Source organism: Ahaetulla prasina, chromosome 8 (genome assembly GCF_028640845.1).
Source record: "Ahaetulla prasina isolate Xishuangbanna chromosome 8, ASM2864084v1, whole genome shotgun sequence".
Classification (NCBI taxonomy): Eukaryota; Metazoa; Chordata; class Lepidosauria; order Squamata; family Colubridae; genus Ahaetulla; species Ahaetulla prasina.
This window is the reverse complement of record NC_080546.1, coordinates 91376257-91381953: the sequence shown is the minus strand read 5'-3', so window position 1 is coordinate 91381953 and position 5697 is coordinate 91376257. Positions and strand designations below refer to the sequence as shown.

The following is a 5697-nucleotide window of genomic DNA, read 5'->3' as shown; positions in this document are numbered from 1 at the left end:
TGGGCGATGGCTTGCATGCCCGCAGAGAGGGCTCCGTGTGCCACCTGTGGCACGCGTACCTTAGGTTCGCTAACACAAGTGTAGGGTCTCCTGCTTGAGCAGAGGGTTGGGCTAGAAGACCTCCAAGGTCCCTTCCAACTCTGTTCTTCTCTTAAAAGTTGAGCTCCTCCTTATCTCCCAACAGATAATTATGTCATAATTATAAGGCACATTGGCCCTTTCTCATCCACACCTTTTCCCAACAGGTTTCCTGACCTGCTCCCTCATTGGTTTCATCCACTGCTGCGTTTTGTCCTCGCTTCCCTCAAAAAGGCCCAGATACCCCTCCCCAAAAAAAGCTGATGGGTTATAACAAGGTGGCTGAGAAAAGGGTCTCTCCTTGCCAAATAATTAAACAGTGTTGTCTCATTATTTCCTAAAGTCTTCTTAAGGTAATGAGGTTTAATGTCTATGTGCGGTTCCCGGATAATCCTTTCCTTTTTTTCCGAAGCAGATTCACGGGAAAGATAAGCCCTTTCCGGAAACAATACTTTTTCTATCTCGTCGGGACAAGCCCTATTTTAACACTGTTTTGTCCTGAAGGAGCCAAAGAGATTATAATAAACAGTCTGGCCAATTAGAAGAAGTCACCGCTAAATGATTATAATACTCAGGCATGTTTTGGCAGCCGATCGTCGACGAGCAGGGTGGGCGAAGGTGGCCCTTTTAAAATTAGCCTTTGCTCCAGGTAGCTTTTCACGGGGAGGGGGAGAAAGAAAGAAAGGAAGGAAGGAAGGAAGGAAGGAAGGAAGGAAGGAAGGAAGGAAGGAAGGAAGGAAGGAAGGAAGGAAAGAAAAAAAGAAAGGAAGGAAGGAAGGAAGGAAGGAAGGAAGAAAAAAAGAAAGAAAGAAAGAAAGAAAGAAAGAAAGAAAGAACGAAAGAAGCTAAGGGATTATTAAACTGTAGGTAGGTTGTGCCTTGACAGCAACTTAGGAATGTGAGCCGGCAAATGATGACAGAGGACTTTGCCCAATACCTGTTGTCTAGATATATATATATATATATTGTAGCTCCAGCAGGAGACCTGTTGGAAGCCTTCACCTGAGGAGGAAGGAGCAGGTGAGTAACTGGAGCTGCAGCTTTCTATTCCTCCTTCCTGCTTTGGTGGAAGACAATGCAGTATTTTCTTGCCAGTTTCTCTTGCTTTCATCTGCTTGCTGATCTTGCTGCCGTCTTGTGAAACGAATTGAACGAATACCAAAAAGAAAAGGAAAAAAAGAAAGACTTTGTGAGATCTCGTTTGGCAAACGTTTGGCTCGGAGCTCAAAGTGACATTTTATCGTGCCTGGAACGTTCGATTGCTCGGGGACCGTAGTGGGAGAAAGTTTTCTTATTCATGAAAGAGTCACCGAATCAAAAAAAAACTAAAACTAAAAATTGAAGGTGATAGTGGGATTGCAAAGAAGTTAAGGATGTATTGTCTAATTCTCTGGAAATCTTCCCCTTCTGTTATTGGAATCGTCGTTTTAGTAGATTTTTTCCACTTTTCGGGCTATTCTTGAAAATGAGATATTTTTAAGCTGGTGGTGGGGGAAGATACCTTGCTTTTGATGTGGTGAGAAAGTATTTATACTTTGAAAAAGTTTATCCATTAGAAAAAAGAACAGCGGAACTCAAAAGTTCCAGCTCCCACACACACATATACACCAAAACGATTAGATGACATCTAATGCTTTCCTGAATTTGAATCTTATCATTGGATCTTGTTGTAATTCTTTATTAGATCTGAGTGCACTGCGTTGTTGTTTCGTTTTGTTTTTAAATCTGGAACAGTTTTGGGGTTTGAGAAAGTCAGAACAGAACAATGTTGGTGAGATGCTGCTTCTAAAGGCATCCCTCTTAGGATGGATGGGCAGTGCTTTGAATTTAATGAATAGCTTCTTTGATGCAATGACAAAACTTCAAGATTAGTCATTCCCGTGTCGTCCTTCTTTCTCGCTTTCGGCTTCTGGTGACATGTGCATAGATCTTGACAGGGAGGGATGTCCCAAGAGCAGGAAAAACTTGCCCTTGTAATTTTCGGCTGCTCCAAGGAGTTCTTTAAAATCACCGCTTGTTCTATCATGCAAAATATTCTTGTCACCGATGACTTCATTAAGAAGTCCCAAGGGGGGGAGGAATCATAATTAACGATGAGGAACTAATTTGACAAGCTGGAACTATTCAACAAGCTGGAACTATGAGAAGTTGTTGTACCTTGTTGCATCTGTGGCCGTGTGTGTAAGCTTCGGTGACATTTTGGAAGCATTGAACAATTTGTCATTGCGTGAACCTCGGAGGAACGTGTGTGTGTGCCTTGCTTTGTTTTCGTTTCGTTTTTGTGTGTGTGCCGACTGTTGTGTATTTGCCAACTTTTTCTTTTTCCAAATAAAGTTTTGAAAAGCCAAGGGTAGCCTGGTTTTTAAATCGAGGAGATGGGCAGAAATGTTTGCATGTCTCTGAATGTCACTGAATCTTGGCCAGCCAGCCTGAAATTAGCCTAAACTGCAGAGTGGTTGTGACAGCTAAATGGACAGAAAACGCTTTGTGGAGGAAATAGGATCTTTTTCCTCAAAGGAAGTTGAGAATTATTGTTGATGATGCTTGAGGGGAACGCTCTCGCCAGGATAAAATATAAAACAGACAATGCAAAATGCAATAATTTTGTATTGATAACGCAAGCCCTTTCATTGCCTCCAATATGTTTATAGCGAAATACTTATAATCTACAACTAAATCTGTGAATTAACACTAAAAGAGAGTCTAAGTCCTGCATGTTATTAAACATTTGACAATATAAATAACAATATAAATATAAAATTGAAAAAGAAAGGAATAAATGAACTAAGAAATTGTCCCAAAATCTTTAAATGAAGTGAACTAAAGCAACAAAAATAAATTTTGGCCCTTATCCATAACTCTAACCTTGGAATAGTATCTGATCTAGCTGAAATCGTAACGGTTACTTTGCAAGGTCTAAGTAATAAGAGCCAAATATGAACATGGCATGTTTCTAGTCCAGTTCGCATGCGCTACCAGGCCAGTTTATTTCATATATACTGGACAAGTCATTATCCAAAAGTAATACCTGGGGATAAATCTGGTGGCCATTCTTATCAGTAATGGATGAATAGGTGAGCTACGTGTCTATGGAGATTCATCTGGGTCGTGGCTGTACCAAAGGTGTGTTTTTTTTCCCAAAAGGTCACTGGACTTTATTCTTCCTTTTGCTTCTCATCCAAGAAGCTTCCTCAGCTCTGACTGGATGTTGGGGAATGGAAGGATTTATACCCCTTGCAGACAGGGGGTCATTTGCATCCTTTTAGAGAGCCATTGAGGCCACTTGGAGGTTTATCTGTGTCCTCAGGGTCACCTGAGTCGTGCAAATGGGTGTGGAACCTTCTTGGAAGGATTTGTGTTGTCTGAGATGGTGTAGGGTTTCCTGCCTGGGCAGGGGGTTGGACTAGAAGGCCTCCAAGGTCCCTTCCAACTCTGCTGTTGTTACTGTTATTGTTATTATTGTATCCTTCCCCCTCTTGCTGACATCTTAATTGTTCAGTCATAATGCAGATGTAGTGTAGGATTCAGATAAACCTCCAAGTGGCCTCAACAGCCCTCAGAAAGAGTGCTAACGACCAGCTGCTTGCAAGGAATGTTAATCCTTCCATCCTCCACCATTCAGTCAGCACCGTAGAAGCTCCTTGGATGAGAAGCGAAACATCTCCAAGGAAAAAAACCAAAGTCCAGTTGCCTTTTGAAAAAGCTCCCTTGGGATTCCAGCGTTGGAGCAACCACAGTCAGTTTTTCCACGCATTAATTGCGCTCACCATCAGGAAATTCCTCCTAAGCTGGTTCTCTCCTTGACTGGTTTCCATCTATTGCTTCTTTTTCCTGCCTCTTGCCCGTTCTGAGGTCAACGAATGAGCTGCAACATCGTAGTACAATACGCAATGAAGAACATGTTCACACGCAACCATCCCAGCATAGAGATAAATCTTCCCATAGTTTCCTTCTACACATAGCCAAGGGAAGGACATGCACATGAGCCAAAGTATAAATCTTTTTATATTGAGGAACCTTTAACTATGTTAAGACAGCAAACGGATGCCATTCTATCTTTGAAACTTGAGTTGGGGTTGTAACGGGGGTGAAATCCAGCAGGTTCTGACAGGTTCTGGAGAACCGGCAGCGGACATTTTGAGTAGTTCGTAGAACTGGCAAATACCACCTCTGGTTGGCCCCAGAGTGGGGTGGGGATGGGGATGTTGCAATATCCTTTCCCTGGAGTGGGGAGGAAATGGAGAGTTTGCAGAATTCTTCCCCTGCTGTGGCCACCAAGCCATGCCCACAGAACCGGTAGTAAAAAAAAATTGGATTTTACCACTGGGTTGTAACCAGATCGGATTGGCACACTACAGTTATAGAAATGTTAAACTGAGCAGTAAGGCATGCTTTTCGGTTTATAAAGCTGATTCTTGGTCTGTGCCATCAAGCTCAAATAAAATCACCCGTCTACTGTCCCAAAGGGGTTGCTTTTTCAAGAGGCAACTGGACTTCCTTGCTTTCCTTTGAAGACGTTTCCCTTTTCACCCAAGGAGCTTCTTCAGCTCTGTTGCCTCTTGAAAAAAACGCATTAGGGACAATCATGACCTGGATGACTGAGAATCTCCATCCACACCTTCTACTGGTTAGCTATGGGCTATCAATTTGTTTGTTTGTTTGTTTTATTTGTCAACAAATACAAGAAAACAAGTAACAGAGTAGACACAGACATGGACGCATGAAAAAAATTTGGCACCAATAATAATAATAATAATAATAATAATAATAATAATAATAATAATAATAATAATAATAATAATAATAATAATAATAATATTTTTATTTATAGACCGCCCTTCTCCCAAAGGACTCAGGGCAGTGTACAGCCACAAATAAAATACAGAAAGAAGACAACAATACAAAACTAAAAACAACCCTTAAAAAACCTATTTAATTTGGCTACTTATAGATAAAAATATTCCCTCTAAAATTTACTAAAAAATTTAAAAACCCAAAAATCAATTTAATAATATAAAATTTAAGCAGCAAGACGAAATAAGTAGGTTTTAAGTTCGCGGCGGAAGGTCCTAAGGTCAGGTATTTGTCGGAGTCCAGGGGGAAGCTCGTTCCATAGGGTAGGAGCCCACACAGAGAAGGCCCTCCCCCTGGGGGCCGCCAGCCGACATTGCTGACATGACAAAGGATATAAATAGGCAAAACATAGCCATAAAACACATAGAATGATTAGATATAATTGGGAAGAGTAGGACGGGGACGGTAGGCACACTGGTGCGCTTATGCACGCCCCCTTAGGGACCTCTTAAGAAACAGGAAAGGTCCACAGTAGACAGTTTACGGTAAAAGGTATGGATGGGGATTAGAGAGACTAACAACAGGATCAGGTAGTGTGTTCCAGACCATTTACTACTCTGTTGCAACATATTACTCTATGTTGGCGTAGTGGTTAAGGCAGCAAGCTAGAAACTGGGAGACCGTGAGTTCTAGTCCTACCTTAAGCATGAAGCAGAAGGGTGACCTTTGAGCCAGTCACTTTCTCTTCGGCTAGGAAGGTTACAATGGCGAACCACTTCTGAAAAACAAAAAAATGCTGACAAGTAAACTGTAAGGATGTGTCCA

At 41.7% G+C, this 5697-nt stretch overlaps 1 protein-coding gene across 1 annotated transcript in view; it reads left to right on the top strand.

Annotated features, from left to right (window-relative positions):
• Window positions 1-1038: 1038 nt before the first annotated feature.
• The window catches only part of SLC34A2 (solute carrier family 34 member 2), a 52764-nt gene continuing 48105 nt past the window's right edge, over window positions 1039-5697 (top strand). The window contains exon 1 of the mRNA XM_058193213.1: window positions 1039-1098. The gene's annotated coding sequence lies outside the window, so the exon portion shown is untranslated. The remainder of the gene's footprint in view (window positions 1099-5697) is intronic.